Genomic DNA, 17,735 nt, shown 5'->3' on the forward strand with positions numbered 1-17,735 from the left:
GTGTGTCTGATCCTTCACCCTTCTATGTAATCTGTGCATTTGACTATATTTATGTGTTCCTGTCATATCTTTCCAAAATTTTGCTTTTAGAGTGTGTTAGTGTGGGGAGTTGTGACTTGCAGTGATGTCATGAGAAACCTGCATCCCAGAAGAGAAAATGTTCCTCTTTCTAGTGAATCTGCTTGGCCACCAGCGTGTTTTCTTCTGCCCACCCTCCTATATTTCCCATCCCTCAACCTGTCAGACAGAGGGTTGGTCTCTGGGAGAGGTCTTGGCAATACCAGGAGCTCTAAACCCTCTAGCTCACAGCTGGGAGGATGGAAGCTCCTTGGGGAGCAGGAACCTGCCCAGGGTCACAGAGGGAGTCAAGGGTGGGGCCCGACTGAGAAGCAGGGCAGTGGGCTCCAGGCAGCCATTCTGCCATCTTGCCTTGGAGCTCCCTCAAGAATGCCTGCCAACATTCGACTGGCCAAGTGTATGAAAGGAATTCTTCAGGATGGTCTCTTAATAATAAATGCTTACATTTTCTCTGGGCCCCAGGCCAAATCCCGCCCCCGCCCCCTATCTTGTTTTCAAGGTTGAACATTCTTTCGAGTTAGTGACCTTGCCTTTCTTGGCCTATGGATGTCGCTCTCCATCCATAAGCCTCCTTTCCAGGGACCGTGTTTGCAGGAAAGACTATAATTTTATTTTGGGTTTGGAGATACTGATTACATTTTAGCTTCTGGTATATTTTCTTACCTGTCACAGCCATTAAATTTATTTTAATAGTCACTCTATCCTCCTGATAGCCAGTAAAGGGGGAATTGGATATTGTCTATCAATTGGCTAGTCTGTGAACTAAGGCTGTATCTAATTACAAGGAATTGTATTGGTGCTGATTTATTAACCGTTTACTGTGCTTGGGAGAAGGTAGCGTTGTTAGTAGCACTGTTCAGCCTGGATGTAGCTTTCCAGGAGGGCAGGGTGCCCGGAATATCACTGATCTTACAGTTATTACTTTGTGTCATATATAATCTTGTTTTTTCCCTGCAACAAATAAATCTTTGGGACTCCCTGGAAAAAAAAAAAAAAAGAAAGAAAAAAAACATTTGTGGTTACAGTATAATAAAAATAAACCGTTTGTCGTGACTGCAGCTGACATTTATCAGCCTGTTTGTGGGTGCGCGCGCTCTCTCTCTCTAATACAGAACATAATTTGTCACTTTGTAAATACATTCCAGTCTAAATCCCTGCCAGCATCTGTTAGTGTTTGAAGGATTAATGTGCTACCCTGTGTATGTCTGCGCTTGCAGGGAACTGTGTAGCATATGATTATGGACCTTGGGAGAACAGGAGAATGGGGCATTTTCTCTGCTTTTTCCTACGCGTGTGGTCTTTCTGGCCTTTTCCTGATCTCTCATCCTTTTCCTTTTCTGCTTAGGTACTTGGAATTTCATCATTTGGAAGGATTCTGTGAGTCCCCAATATTCCTTCTCCCTTTCATAGAAAGGGTCATAGTGATCGTAGTTTACAGGCACTACGGGTGAACAGGGTCAGATAATCCGGGGTTGGTTAGACTGGGATCCCTTCATCCGACTTACTCGACCTCAAGTTGTTTAATTTCCATTTACTCACTTGCAAAATGAAGATGCGAATACCTACCTCTTAAAGGCACGGAGGGTGAAGAAGGGAATCTTAGGTGGATGCAAAGCACTCAGCGGAGTGCCCGGCCCGGAGTGCCTGGTGGGGCTGCCCCACCTGCCATCACGGTCGGCCTGATGGCTCTTCCTTGACGTGGTCCATGACCCTCAAAGTGTCCACTGGAGGATCCCAGGGCCGTGAGCCAGCTGGTGGTTACGATTCTGTTTTGGTTTTCATCTTTTCTTGTTAGTGGGGTTCGTATTTGTTTGGAAATATTTGTATCCCTGTAAATCAGGTGCTCGGTGGGTTCTTGGCCGAGAAACCATCCTGCCAGTAAGAAACTGTGGTTCTCAGCAAGGCTTGGTACTGACTCCTAGCAAGATTGAGGGCTTTAAATCCCTCACCATTGGCAAAATGATTCACATACCTGCTGGAAGGGCCATCCTTGCCTTCCCCAGCAGAAGGCATGAACTTATCCCGAATCATGATAATGTGACCTGTAATTCTTACTACTTTAGGGAATGGCTATAGTCTCTCATTCACCCTTAATCTACTGCTGTCATCCGGACTGGAAAAATCCCAGGACATGGAAGAAATGTAACATTAGTAACTCTCCTATGAGCAGTCTCTTTATTTCATGTTTTCATTGCTTTGGTATTTTGTGTGTACTACTGCCTATCGCACCCAAATGGTTCCACCCACCCAAACTCTGCGTCTACATCTGCACCTCTCCTCTGTAATAAAAAACAAAGTGTATAGTTCTCTTTTCATTAAGAGAAGTGGTGTTTTGTTGTTGCTTTGTTTTTGCTTTTCTGCACTATAAATGCATATGAACAAGACAGATATCATGTTCACATACCCAGTGGACAAGATGGGTCTTCTCATTTGATGCTTGTTGTTAGGATTCTGGAGAGAATCTTTAGCAGATCTGGGAACATGCCTTTGAGCTCAACGAAAAAAAGGTCTGTCCTTCGCACCCTAAATGCCCAAGGATTGGTATACTTGGAAAATGTCTAGAAACCTATATTTCAAATTTTTGGCAGGTTTTTATGAACTTCTAGAGTGGCCAAAGTATTTTTCAAAAAGGTCCAGGGCTTCCCTGGTGGCACAGTGGTTAAGAATCTACCTGCCAATGCAGGGGACACGGGTTCGAGCCCTCGTCCAGGAAGATCCCACATGCTGCAGAGCAACTAAGCCCACGTGCCACAACTGCTGAGCCTGCGCACTAGAGCCTGTGAGCCACAACTGCTGAGTCTACGTGCCACAACTACTGAAGCCTGCACGCCTAGAGCCCATGCTCCGCAACAAGGGAAGCCACCACAATGAAAACCCCGGGCACTGCAGCAAAGAGTAGCCCCTGCTCTCCGTAACTAGAGAAAGCCCATGTGCAGCAACGATGGCCAAAACGCAGCAAAAAATAAAATAAAATTAAAAACAAAATAAAAAACCTGTGTTCAAGCAGACATGTGGAATTGCAGGAACCATTTAGTGCTGATACTTACAAAGTGTAATACTCCCAAAATTCAGATTTTTTTTTTTTGCGGTACGCGGGCCTCTCACTGTTGTGGCCTCTCCCGTTGCGGAGCACAGGCTCCGGACGCGCAGGCTCAGAGGCCATGGCTCACGGGCCCAGCCGCTCCGCGGCATGTGGGATCTTCCCGGACCGGGGCACGAACCCGTGTCCCCTGCATCGGCAGGCGGACTCTCAACCACTGCGCCACCAGGGAAGCCCTCAGATTATTTAATAGGAGATTATTTTCAATGAACAGTGTTAACAGATACCGCTGAGTCCATTGTACACACTGCTTGGGACTCTTTATGCCGTGTGTTAGCTGTATCTTTATCTGATGGCCTGTGTGATCAGACAACACACACTTTAAGGCATGGTATGATGTTCTTCTTTCTCCTACATTCAGTGGAATCTGCAGCTCATATTAAGTACAGGACTGTCGGACTTAAGGAAGCACAGCCATCTTTCTTGACTCTTGTCCTAATACAGGTTTCATCAAACTATGTCCTGCTAGGAGGAAATCCAGCCCAACACCTGTTTTTGTAAATAAAATGTTATTGCAAATGTCCATGCCCAATCCTTTCCATTATCTATGGCGGCATTTGCTTCCATGCCGCAGAAGTTGAGTAGTTTGTATGGCTCGCAAAACCTAAAATACTATCTGGTCCATTGGAGAAAAAGTTTGCTGACTTTTTAAAGGACTCATGGCCATTTGGAAAGAAAAGTCTGTTTCACTAAATTAGAATGAGCAGGTGGTTAGATTAGTATCTTATTTCCACGCATATGGAAACATTTCAAATTACACATGACTTAGTTATCAAACTTGGCTCTTTCAGAGCCTGGGGGATGGGGTGAGGGGAGAGGTGGAAGTCAGCTGTTTGTTTTTTTTTTAAATCATAAAGTTACCATTTTAATGGTCAACATAAAAGAAAGAAGTGTAAAGGCTTTGGGTTCATGGAAAGAACAACATTCTTGGGAGTGAAGTACTTTTGGACCCCACCATAATCTCCTGGATTTAGGGGTAATTTCAGGGTTAAAGAAAGTTCTGGCCCCAAAGCAATAATACTATCTTGTAAGGAGAAATAGCTTATCAGTGTGGAGGCGAAACTGAAATCCCCGTTCTGCCAGGTACTAATTAGATGATTTTCAAGCAGGTTTTTTGGATGCTTTCTCAGCCTTTGTTTTGTTTCTAAAGTACAGGTAATTAGGTCTACTTTGTAAGGGCTCAGCAGGGTAGAAGGTGGCAAAGTCCATAATCTTCCCTTCCCTGAACAGTACCAGCCGGAGGGTAAGACCTCAGAAGTATGTAATTAACGGTGAGCGTTTGCCTCGTGGACTGGAGTTTGTCAATGTGTACACGGGCCCGAAGGCTGAAGGTCCTAGATGTGCGATGAGAGGCGACGTTTAGATTAACTAGAAGACGCGACCCTCGGCCATAACACCCCCAAATCCTTCTGGTGCTTGCCCTGCAGACCTGGCACCCCCAGAAAGGAGTGCCGCCTCCTAAAGCCTGCTTTCCTTGAGGGAAAAAAGGACCAAGTGGACCTGGTCCTCTCTTTACAGAGGTGAAAGCTCTGGCCACCCCGTCCCACTGTAATCAGCAGAAGCTCTGCCTGTAGAGGACATCTGCATCATCGAGCCAGAGGGAGAAGGGAAGATGCCGTTTATAAATATTGAAGCGGCAGGAAGAAGGGGCACCGAGGCCGAGCTGCTTTCACACGCGTGCTGTTCCAAAAGGGCTTCTAATGGATACGTGTAAGGTGGTGTCCCCCGCGCAGCCCCTCGCCCCCCGACTCTAACGCTGTCTGCGCTGCTTTCTGAAAACACGCAGTCTGTATCTTAGCTGGCTTTTAACAGAATTACCTGATGTGATTCGTTCGTCCCTTTTGGCTACAAGAGAGTAGACCACAGAGCAAGTTGGATATGAATGCGGCCACCTGCATGCTTTGGGCACTGAACGGACAGGGACGTCCATTCCCTGCTTTGGACCTGCGTGTCCGAGTTGGCCTCACTCTGCCCCTCGTTACGGACCACTCTTTCCTCCTGTTAGGACTTCGCTTCCAGAAGCAGTCCTGGTGAAGCTGTCAGAAAAGCCCTGGAAACCTCACAGGACAGGCACGCCTGACTCTTTCTTTTTCTGAATCTCTCGCAATCTCAGTCTGTCTGTCTGTCTACCTCTGTCTCTCTTTCTTTGTACTCCATAGTGACTACCAGGCCACTGTCTGGAATAAAGGGCTTGGGTGGTAAGTTGTAGCACTAATATGATACATGCTACTGGCCTGAATTCTTTGCATTAATTCAGAAGTTGTAATTCAGAAGTTGGGCTGTTGTCTCTCAAAGACATCTTCAGGCTTATTTTATGCTGTTTGGGCTCCAGAATCAATCGGAGTTTGCACCTCTGTAATGACCCAGATCTCATTTCTGCTTGCCAACAGTATGATTCTCCTTCCCTGGTAAAAGGTAGCACGGAGCAGTCAGCCGCACTGACACTTGAAGTTGTGAGAGAACAGTTTTACCAAGTGATTTCCAGTGTATGACACAGATCCACATCGGGTGCCCCCGACTGACAGGGGGCTGTGGCCCATTTAGTAAATAAAGTAAATTGAAGCTCCTTTCATCCAGTGGCCTTACTGTCTCCGAGGAAATCATTATAATCTACATCCATCATGTGGAAGGAGAAAGAATGTAGGGAACCCATCTCACGTGAGGAGAAGCCCAGGAGCACCACACTCTTCTACTCACAGGCCATTGGTGGAAACCTAGAGGCCCCGCCCCACCACACTGCAGCCTGGAAAACATAGTTCCTGCCTGGTCGGTCTCTTCTCAGCACAACCCCATACTGTGGACCAGGGAGAACTGGTTTGGGAGGTGCTGGTTCTCTCTATCCACACTATTTTATACACCATAGAGGTGATTCTTAAATTCTAGTTGGTTTCTGCCTTTAACGTGTGAATTTAAGTCCATTTTTATTTCTTGTGATTATGTATATACCTGTACTGGTTTCTGAATTTCATTTTGTGTTTCCTCTCTACCAAGTGTCCAAGTGTTTTCCTTTATTACTAAATTTTAATTCTTTCTTGGATATTATTTTTGCATTTATCCAGTTTCTTTATATCCAGTGTACCCCATGCATCATTTTTTTTTTTTTTTTTTGGATCCTGCTGCTGCTGGTTTGGAAGCTAAACTAACTTTCTTCTTCTTCTTCCCCCTCCCCTCCCCTCCCCTCCCCTCCCCTCCTGGCCTAGTCCTCTCCCTCCCCTTCCTCCCCTTTTCTTTTCCCTCCCTCTCTTCTGATATTTTTCTTTCTTCTGGAAATTTTCACGTACATATCTAAATTTTCTCTTACTTAGTATAAAACTGTTTACTGTCTCTATCATTTTAACCAGCAAAACCAGGCCATACATGATTCAATGGCTCGATGAAATCCCTGCCCCCCCCCAAAAAAAAAACAACAACCTTTGTTATTGTTTCAATTCTGTCTTCAGTTACTTTTTAAGAGTAATTTACTTGGTCTTGTAGCTAACGTAAAAGATGCACAACGTTTGGGGATAACTTGACTGTGCCTCGTGTGTGTGTGTGTGTGTGTGTGTGTGTGTGTGTGTATTATGTTGAGTTCTCATCTTTCCTTCCTTTCTGGGTGTTTTCATTGGAACTTATTAGAGCCTTCTTAGGCGGATGCCACTTAAGCAGGAAACCTCGTTTCTCTTGGAAGCACATATACTCTTAATCTTTTCTAGTTTATCTGTTGAATATCCTGCTTGGCTTCTGCAGAACCTCTGAAAGATTTCTCTCTTTCAATTCACCCATAAATTAAAAATAACCGTCGTGGTCAGTCCCCAAGCGTGATGATACTATTACATGTTTACTGCATGTTCTGCATACCAGGCTCACATCTGTCATCATGCAGTGCAGCCAATTTCTGAGAGGCAGGCCCTCGGCCAGCCATTCTGATGCACCAGGAGGAAAGCCTGACTCTCTAAATGGCTTATGGGAAATCGTTGCTGCCAACATCACTAACATGATTTTATTTCTACTTACAAATTTGTCCCAAGTTTGGTGGTGTGTTATTTATTCATTCATCCATTTTCTAAATTAAAGCCCGTCTTGAAAACCTACTCTGTGCCACTCACTTTGTACCAGGAATCAGACACAGAGATATGAGACTGTGCATTTTAATTTACTTTAACTGTCAATGTGAATTATTGGTGGTTTTGGTTTTCTTTCATAGTCTCCTGCAGTGTTCTTGGGAATAGACATTGATACAACCTTTTAGGAGGACACCCAGTAAAAATCTATCAAAGTTTAAAATGTAGATATCTCTTTACTTAGCAGTTCTACTTCCAGGAACTTATCCTCTAGAAAAAAACAATCATTTATTGCGAAACATAGGTATTGCAGCATTGCTTTTAGTAACAAAAACCTTGAAACTATGTAAAATAATATTAATTACAACAACAGCAGTAGTTAACAGTTAGAGCATATCTGTTTAAGGTGCTTTCCATGGTTATTATCTCATTGAATTCTCACAGTAATCCCCAGGAGGAGGTTCTTCTATTATTTCTATGTTTACAGATAAGGAAGGTCAGGCATCGGGAATTTAAGTAAAAAGTTCACAAGGCTAGTGAAGGGTGTGGAGGGCTGAGGAATCTAAAGGGGATAATAAATTCTTGAACAGCCCTACAATGGGCTAAACCTACTGGTTGGAAAGAATGTGGGTGGAGTCTATTTAGATGTATTCAATTATGTGTTCACTGGGAAAACCCAGATGATATAATAGCCCGTGAAGTACGATACTATGTTTGTAGAAATGTATTATGGCCCAGTGTTTTCATATGTGTAGAAGATGTACTCTGGAAGGATTTGCATCACTGTCACTCTGTTTATCTTGGGGCAGAGGGATTCCGGAGATATTTTCACTTGATACATTATCCACTTCTGTATTATTTATACTTTCACTAGTGAGCCAGTTTTATTTTTATAAATAAGGATGAATTTAAGTCGCTGAAGCCCACTTAGGGTGAATCGCGGTTCCTCTCACTAAACTCACACAGGCAGCCTCGGCACCGTTGCCATCTGGGGGCAGTTGTAGGATGTTCGGCATCCCTGGCCTCTACCCACTAGATACCAGTAGCCCCCCACCCCCCAACAAATTGTGACCACCAGAAATGTCTCTGACCTTGCCGGATGTCCCCTGGGGGTGGCGTGTCCCTGGATGAGAAGCCCTGAGGCAGATACTGGCCTGTTAGTGTGTGTTCCTCCGCATCCTGAGGGTGGTAATGAAGAGAGTCTCTCTCCATCTGAGCATCTTTCAGACTTCACAGGTCCTTCATGTGGAATTCAGAAGCTTTTCAACCACAGCAGACAAATCTTGTTTGTCTCTTGCTAGTCAATTTAACTAACCACCATTGACCTGTCAGCAGATAATCAACAGGTCTCACATCTCTGTGTTTTAAACTATGCACCGTTCTGAATCTTGTGGGGTGGGGGACACTGATTTTTCTTTTATCAGCAACTTCCCCAAAGAAGGGGCTTCCAGTGCCCTTTCCTTAACAAGTTTCATTAAGGACCCCACCTATTAAATATTCAAAATATATAGACTGTTCCTGTTGAGGATCTAATTATACAGTAAATTAGCTGATGTCCAGTCTGTTGCCTTTAAAGCACAGCGTTGATGTTTCCAATACTTACATAAGATATAGGGCCTGTTTATTAAGAGTCTTCAACTGTATATAAAACTAGAACAGTCAAAAGTAATGGTGTCTCCTGAAGGATTCTTTATCATATGAATTTACCTTTAGTCATCTATTATTTATTTCAGCTATTTTATATGCCATTATAATAAATATTATGACAGAGAAAGCTTTTACGCTTCGACTTACTGTGCTAGTCTTTACTTGCCTGCAATCCTTCAGGAAAATGTAGCCGTGCCTTACCTATAGTTAATGTAAATCATCACTTACATTAGAATGAAAAATTCACTATGAAAAAAAGGCTCTTTCTTCAATAGCAAGGCATAAATGCCCGATCATGTTGACTGCCAAACTCCCGTGCCATTTGCTGTCCTTCCTGAAACTGTTTTTAAGCTGCAAAGTGAACACATCTCATAGAGGGAAGTTGGAAGGTTTTCGGATATTTTCACTCTCTTGTTTGTTTCTGGCAAGATAAGCATTTTTTTATCCAGAGTGCAAAATATTGCCTATTACCGTCTAAGCATTTTTAATAGTTTTGCTTCACGTGGAGCGTTAACTCATACACCAAATTAAATGAGTCGTTATCCGGTGCAGTTCCTCCTTGAATCAGCCTCACAATTACCTGTAGATATTCATACAGTTATTCTGCAAGTTGAGTTCCAGCCACCCAAGGCAGAAATTCTGACCTGTATATAACGAAGAAAGCGTGGTCATGATTTTCTTATTAGGGATGTTTACGAATTTAGTGGGGAAGGCAGAGTTCAAGGGCACTCGTGAGGGCTCAGGAGTGAAGGCTGCTGCCTGATGGTTGATCTGACAAAATCAACCCCTCTCCTTCAAGGCTGTAAGAAAAAATCCAGGGGTTTGCCAAGGATCATTTTTGGTTTGGTTCCCTATTTCGAAATTGGACTCTTCCCTAAGAGCATTTTCCTTGTTGAAGGCACAGTGGTGTACAGATTGGTACAGGTGTGTAGAGCCGTAAAAGAGACTCTTAAACTCTGCTTTCTCCTTGGGGAGAAATGCTTTTTCAGAAAGAGCACGTATCAGTACGTCCTTTTAATCTTTAGGCTTGTCCCAAGGTTGGGCAAACTCCCCATCAGGCTCGCTCACGATGCTGGTTTGGGTTATTCTCCTGAGAGGTACAAGAGCTGAAAGGAGATGCAAGTCTCTATCTACTCCTGCCTTTCCCAGCGAAAACGCCGCCACCCGTGGCCACCATTAACATCACTTAAAAGATACTGGAGAAATTGGCGTTGTGAAGTCCCGCATAGGATGTTGGTGATTTATGAAACCAGTGTGGTTAGGTCTGTATTGTAGTTCAGTGAATACTGTCATGTCAATAACATGCTCAGCACCAGTGTCTCCTGCTGTTGTAAATGTGACAACTCGTATTTAAGGTTTCAGAACATAAAGTCAGGACCAAGTGAATGTAAAGTGGAAGGGTGAGAGGCATCGGCGTGACGCAGTTAGGGCCCGTTGGATTAGAATTTGCAGGAGGCCGTTAGCAATAAGCTCTGAATGTAGATTATTGCCTTGGTTACATTTTCTCCTTCAGCACTAGGCTTCTCTTGTAAACTTGAAGTGTATGAAATAAATATGATGCAAAAGAGACACAAACAGGAATACATAGAGGGTGTTACTTTCTTCATAGCTTCTCAGCGTCATCTGTGGAAGAATATGCGGACAGGGCTACAGCGCGGTGTGGTACTCCAGTGAGGACGCGAGCCCTGGAACCATCCCAACCAGTTGGGAACCTGGATCTGTGCCACTGTGCCACTTAAACCATACCAGCCTCTGTTTTCTAGTCTGTGGAATGGGGGAAATGCTAGATACTTCAAAAGATTTTTTCCTATGACTCTTTAATGAAAAATAAATGCCAAGCATGTCATAGATGCTCATTATTTTTTTGGCTCTGGTTATCAATAAATATATGTACATGAGAGCTTTTTTTTAGGGAAACCCTGAAACGAACTCTTCTCTAAGTGTAAGAGAGGGTAGGCACACACCCATCAAATTCACATAGATTGGCACCTTCACGGTACATGGTCAGTCTCACCCCTGTGGCTCCATAGGGTGAGTCCCCATCTGCTGAAAGAGAGTTTCCTCTGGGTGTGTTGGAGGCTGGGCTCCCTGCTCCCATTCATTCATCTGGGTTTCTCTATCCTTCCATCTCCAACAGTTGTTACCGTGTGCTCTTCTTTTTGACCAGCTCACAGGTGGCCCTTGTATCATACCAGGAGGAAGAGCTGATCTTACCTGCTGCTAGGCTAGGATTGAGTAGAAAGAGTGCAGTGGGGATGCTTTGGTCCAGTTGAGTGGAGGAAACAAGACTCCTGGACTAGATGAGAGTATTTTGAAGTGTGCCCACCTGAGTTCACCTTGAGGTCCCATCACACACAACAGCTTGGTTCCCAGACCAGCTACTTTTGGTTCGTTACGGGATAGTGGAGAAAAGTCATTGATATACTCTAGCTAATTCATAGTTTACAATTCATAATGGTTTTTAAGGAATAATCTGTTTTTTAAATATGTTTGGTCGCTTGAAATTATTTATATACAGCTTTCCAAAGGCCTATTACCATTAGATGTTATCTTTTTTGTTCTTCCATTGATGGTAAGCGGATTATGGGTGTGAGATATTTCCTCTTACGTGGTGTTGCAATGATGGGGAATAAAAGAAAAGAAGTAAAGGAGGTGGGATCTTTGGAATATATGTGTACCTTTAGAGGCAGAGTTAGTGAATGAATGAGTGAATGAGTTCACTCTTGTAAATATTGTCTCTCTTATTGTGGACCAGGAACGGGACAGCATCCTGCCTCTGTACGAGGCTATTACAGATCTGGTGGTTTCCCCTGGGATTGGCCTTGGTGTGAAGGCCTCTGAGGGGCATGAGGACAGGTGGGCCATGTGGGCATTGTGGAGTATGCAGTAGGGATTAAAATCATGGCTTGGTGTGAATTGTGGTTCTGCCAGTTACTACCTGCATGAAGATATGCAGTCACTTTATGAACTTAATTTTCTCCATCTGTGAAATGGGCGGGTGATAATAGCTGCCCACAGAGGGTTACTGTAAGGAAAGAGGGTACTGTGGGGCGAGGGCTCACATGGCCAGGTTCTCAGATTGCTGCCATCGGCCAGTTGGGCCCCGTTCACCTGTCTCAGTGAAGAGTGAAGCAGTTCAGTGCAGATGGTGATGATGATGGTCATGATGGTGATGTTGTTGACAACAGTGCTAAAGACAACAACAAAAGCAATCAGAGTAATACTGTTCCTTGGTAACAGTTACAGAATACTTCTCAGGTGTCAGGCGCTATTCTAAGGATTTTACATATATCACCTCATTTCCTGATAAAGCAGGTGCTCTTGTTTCCATCTTACAGAAGAGAAAACTGATTGCACAAGAAGTAACTTTCCCAGTTGGTAAGTGCTAGAAGTGGGATTTAGACCCAGGAGGTCCAGCTTGAGTCTATGGCCTTCACCATGGCCTTAACACCTTTCAGGTTCAGAACACTTACTGAGTTTGGAAACTGGGGTGCCTTGGCCTCTGGGGGATTCGGTGAGCCTCCTTCCTCCTGCTCTGGGGTCATGTATCATCCATCCTCCGTCACAGAGCTGCTGTTCATACTTTGAGCTACTTCAGGTAAATTTGTGAAATAAAGAAGGGAGACTGCAATTGCTAATATGCTTTATGATTGAAAAACAAACAGTGGACATCACATTTTAGCAGTGGCCTTACAAATGATTATTATTATTTATGTGCCCCATATCTTATATACATCATACCTCATCTTTACCCTAATCGTGCAAGGCAAACGCACATTTTGGCATTGGTGCTAAGGCCCAGAGCAGTCACACAGCTCCCCTGAAGTCGCACTGTCAGCACTGTGGTCATGCTGGTCTGTGGTTCCGGGTCAGCCCAACTCTGCCGTCTCCCGTGGATGATAACATCTTCCCACTTCTCCCTTTAAATACCGCACAGTCCCTATATGGTTCCTTTGGTTTCAGGCAGTATCACATCTGAGTCATACTTGGCTAATTTATAGGCGTAAAACGGTATGAGAGATCACTGTTACATAACAACAGCAGGAACCCCTTTGATTCTGCATTTGCAGACTCCTGAATCACTAAGCCAGGTTTTCTGAACTTTATAAAGAACAAACCAAGAAGACTTGGTCTGTTGAGAGTGTGGGTGGACTGTGGTGCCACCGAGCGTCCCCTGACTTCCAGGGAAATGGAAGGAGAGCATGTGGGTTGCTTCATTCCTGTGTCTTTCTGGCTGAGCCTGGGGTGTTGGGAGCAGGTGGGCTTCTCAACGACTTAGGCGTTGCCTGGTGCTTCGTGTGTGGAATGCCACCTGTGCAGCTCTCTTTGAAAGCGATGGGCGCCAGCATCTGTATACATAATTTAAAATAAATTTACATTCCTATTTTGCCTGAGATGATAAATTTGTGTACTGGTGTGATTAAAGAAAAGGGTGAGGATTTGGGGAAGGGTTGAGAGAGGCATTTTATAGCATTTTAAGATTCAAAGTTCTAGTAAGAAGTTGTTTCTGTTAACCAAAGCTAAGTGGATGGACGGTTGGCCGGCTGGCTGGATAGATGGATAGGTAGAGAGGAAGGGAAGAGGGGAGGGACCTTTGGAAAGCTAACAGTTAATATTGGGGTGGTGGGATTATAGATGCTTTCTTTCGGCCACGTTCATCTGTCATTTCTAAATTTTTCTATCACTAATGGAAAGTATGAAGCAGGAAGTGGCCTGAAATGAGCCTAGAGAGGTAGACGGGGCAAAATCGTGGACTGAGTGTTAGTCGTTACTGTTATTCATTGTGCATATGTTTGCATTTCTGTTCTTGCTGGGCATGCGGAGGGTTGCACCTTTTCGAAGCTAAGCACAGCCACAACACTTACTCTGCCAACAAAACGTGAGCACAAGTGACACGTGTCACCACTGGGTGGAAGCCTGTGACATTCCACGCGCACCTTGTCACATTCTCTTCCCTGCACTGTAGAGACTGGTGATCCTACAGAGGGAGGAGGCTCCACCTGATGGGGCCCCTGGCCAGCGACAATAAACAGGACCCCACTGACCTGAGATGGGCATGAAGCGTGAGCAAGTAATAATCGTCTGTTGTCTTAAGACATTGAGGTTTGGGGGCTGTTCCTTGCTGAAGCTCATCCTGATCAATACGGAGGCACTTGCGTGAGCCACACTAAGGAATTAGGAGCGTATCTTGTTGGCCATTCCAAGCTACAAAAGCGTTTTAAGCTAGGACTTTGTGTATGGGCATCTGTTGCCAATCCAGAGAGCACACTCTGGCCAAACAGCCTGAACTTTTCACATCCTGAGCGGCATATGCAGATTAAACATCTTAAAAAAAACTCCACGGTTCTTTAGTGGTGACGGAATAGTTCTGTATCTTGAATCTGTGCACGTGATAAAATGTCGTAGAATTATACACACAGTTATTCCAAGTAAAAGGAACTGAGTGCGTCCCAGAACTGGTGAAATCCAAGTAATGTCTGCGGTCTAATAAGTTACACTGTGACAGCGTCACTTTTCTAATTTTGATAATGTGCTATACTTGGATAAGATGCCCCCTTCGGCGGATGCTAGGAGACGGGTATGTGGGCACTCTCACTACTATTTTTGCCACTTCCTGTGAGTCTATAATTCGTTCCAAATTAAAGTTAACGACAACAACAGCAGCAAAAGTGAGTTATACCAAGATAGTGAACTGTGGCCAGTCCCAGGTTCATAGTCAGACTCAGCGGGAAAGCTCACCTTGGCAGATGGGGCCTCGTGCTTTCACCTAGCAATCAGCAGCTTAGCCCTCACAAATGCTTTCTGTTTGCAGTCCGTCAGCCCCTGCCTTCTCATTTAGAGCATGTCCCACGATAAACATTTCTATCTCGTTAAGTTTGTCTGCCAATCGGAGGAGCAAACCCCCCAACCCATACACATCAACGCATACACACACCTTAATTCTAAAAGCTGTGTTTTTCCTTCACCGGACTTAACTGAATTGCGCACACAGTTTCTCTGCATTTCTCAGGGTCAGTAGCAGAACAGGAAACCTGATACCGAGGGCAGGAGAATTACCTGAGTAATTGCGTGTGGACGTGAATCACTGTCCCCAGGAGCCTAGTAACACACAGCCTGTGGATTAGTCTGTTGAACTACTTGATGGCTTGTGACCCCTTGTTCCCCCTGGATGTGTACGGTCTGATTTTGTGCTTATTGGTAGTGGCAGCCCTGTGCTTTATCGTCAAGTGAAGGGGGAGGACCAGAAGACAGTTTACCACGTGTAAGTTGCACGTTTAGAAGAATGTGCTGGCCCATTGGGCTGCGCCATCATTTTCATTGGAAATATTGCTTTGGGGTCACCATCTGGGTATGTTCTCCCTGTTTTATGGGGGAAGAAGGAACATCCATTTTTCTAATATGTAGCCAGCGTATCCCTTGGGGTTTCCATCGGGGGCTCGGCTGAGAGGAGCAATGTCTTTACCACCCCTTCCTTAGTAGATGAAATAGTTGACTTTCCTCTTGTGATCCATTCAAAGTTCTGTAAGATTCTGTGTTGGCGGTGCGTGCCGTGCTCTGTGCCGGGAGAGGCTGGGGCCGGAGCGGGCAGGATGAGGGTGAAAGGCCACTTTACTCGCTCACTCGGGACATCAGATTGGGGAGTTGAGCATTTAGGAGGCATAAGAATCTGTGGGGAAGACAAGTTAGCCATTAGCAGACTTCCCACTCAGAAGAGGTTTTAGCCACAGATAAATATCCGTCATGCAGACAGAAAGCGGTGGGGGGGTTTGCTCCCCATCTGGAGACCCAAGCGCTCTGCATGGGGTACAGTATCACTCAAGTGCATCCTCTTCTCCTGGGGGCAGTTTCCCTCCCTGTAGGATGAGGGGCGTGGCCTTGCCTTACCTGGACCCTCCAGGTGCAATACTTCCCTAACAAAACTCATGTGTTGGGGCTTCCCTGGTGGCGCAGTGGTTGAGAGTCCGCCTGCCGATGCAGGGGACATGGGTTCGTGCCCCGGTCTGGGAAGGTCCCACATGCCGCGGAGCGGCTGGGCCCGTGATCCATGGCCGCTGAGCCTGCGCGTCCGGAGCCTGTGCTCCGCAGCGGGAGGGGCCGCAGCGGTGAGAGGCCCGCGTTCCGCAAAAAAAAAAAAAAAAAAACCCCACGTGTTGGCACTTGCCCTTTTCCTGCATCAGGTTAAACACTTCTCCGTCTTCCAAAATCTGCAGGTTTGAGCATCTGCTGCTGTTACCTGAGGAATTTAAATCTTCTTTGGCCAGCTTGCCTTTGCCACTGATAAGCTCTTGGGGTTTGGGGAGGTCATTGAATCCCTCCCTACGCCCTTTCCCTAAAACTGGACTCTGTTAGCGGGCAGGACCTGGATCCTCCAGGAGCCAACAGTGATCTGGTCCGATGTGGTCTTCGGGGGGCACTGGTGCTTGTCATCAACATCGTTTCATCCACCTTGCTGCACTGTTGCCCACCCAAACCATGGTTTACTACACAGTGGCCTCAGGGGAAGAATTTGTCACCACGGGCATCTTATCTCCTCCTGGTTAAACTGATGAAATACTTTGTCTCTTCAAGGCGGGATGTTAGATGCTTTATACTTAATCTCACAACGCTGAGAGTAGATAATATTCACATTTACAGATGAGGGAACTGAGGCTCAGAAAGGTTACAGGGCCCAAAGTCAGTGTGCTTTTCTGCTGCCTCGGCCTGATATGTATTGTTCAAGGCCCGGGACTTGGGTCGGAGCCCAGGACCTAGGCGGCAGAGGTGAACTGCCGTAGACACACGAAGCTTCTCAGCACAGTTTGCATCCGTTCGGGTGGAGGATGTCCCCAGCAGTGCCGTTTGCATCCCCCTTCATAATATTCTAGTACTGTGTTAGTCTCCATAGTCTTACTTTAACATCGCAGTCTAGACAAGAATTCCCAAGCTCACCATTCGTTTTATGGGGATCTGCTTACCTGAACAGGCAGGTGGCCTGGCAGTCTGTCCTTCAGCGGAGGGACGTCTAAGAAGTGATAGCATTTCAGCTCACACTCCAAAGTCCAGCGAGACTCAAAAATTGGGAGGGCTCTGTAAATACAAGGCAACTCTGATCTTTCCAGAAGTGTGCTAGGAGGCCCTGCAGTGGAACAGGGTAGCTTCAATCCTGACCACTGCGGTCCTTTTGGTGTCTCTCCAGGAGGGAACTTGGGCTCCAGCCAGTGTCAGACTGACTTGAGGTCTTGCCGTCCACACTTCTTAGCTCTGCAATCTCTTATAAGATGCCACACTGTAAAACAGGCAAACTACAAATGTATCCTTCAGTTGTCCTGAGGATGAAATGAGATGATGCCTGTAAGTGCCCACCCACCATTGGCTCAGCATAGACATTAATGGCCTCATTAATAGCATCATTATTCCATCCATATGTGCCCTGCCCATCTATAGGGTTCACAGGGTTACTAAACCAGGGAGGTGTTGAGCAGTCAGGCTCCGTTGATATAAACGAGTTTTGCCTGCGTTTGTACTTTCTGTACATGAATTGTCTCTCATTTTTCATGCAGGCTTGGTGGAATCATTTCAGAACCGGAGGGCAGCTTTTGAGATTAACACGTGGTCTCCGGAGTTCTTGCAGGAGCCAGGCTTTGTCCTGGTGTTGCCCTATCATTACAGTTTTTTTAGGAGGCAGATGGAGAGGAGCTGTGTGAGCCCGAGGACCCTTAGGACCCTGTTTCGTGCGCTGAGTCAAACAGCACAACCCCCCAGCATGGAGTTTCAGCAGAGTCCCAGCCTCCCATCCTCCCTCAACTTGGCAGTAAAACGCCCCGTTCTTCCATTCATTCCGATGATTTATATTCTCTCTGGGCGTCTAATATTAAACAGGGGAATTCCGA

At 45.5% G+C, this 17,735-nt stretch overlaps 1 protein-coding gene across 1 annotated transcript in view; it reads left to right on the top strand.

The window, feature by feature from the left end:
- WWOX (WW domain containing oxidoreductase) overlaps positions 1-17,735 on the top strand; it is a gene marked incomplete at its 5' end in the record, with an annotated part of 978,520 nt that overhangs the window by 234,455 nt on the left and 726,330 nt on the right. The window lies entirely within an intron of this gene.

Source organism: Grampus griseus (assembly GCF_964374135.1).
Source record: "Grampus griseus genome assembly, chromosome: 19".
In the NCBI taxonomy this organism is placed as follows: Eukaryota; Metazoa; Chordata; class Mammalia; order Artiodactyla; family Delphinidae; genus Grampus; species Grampus griseus.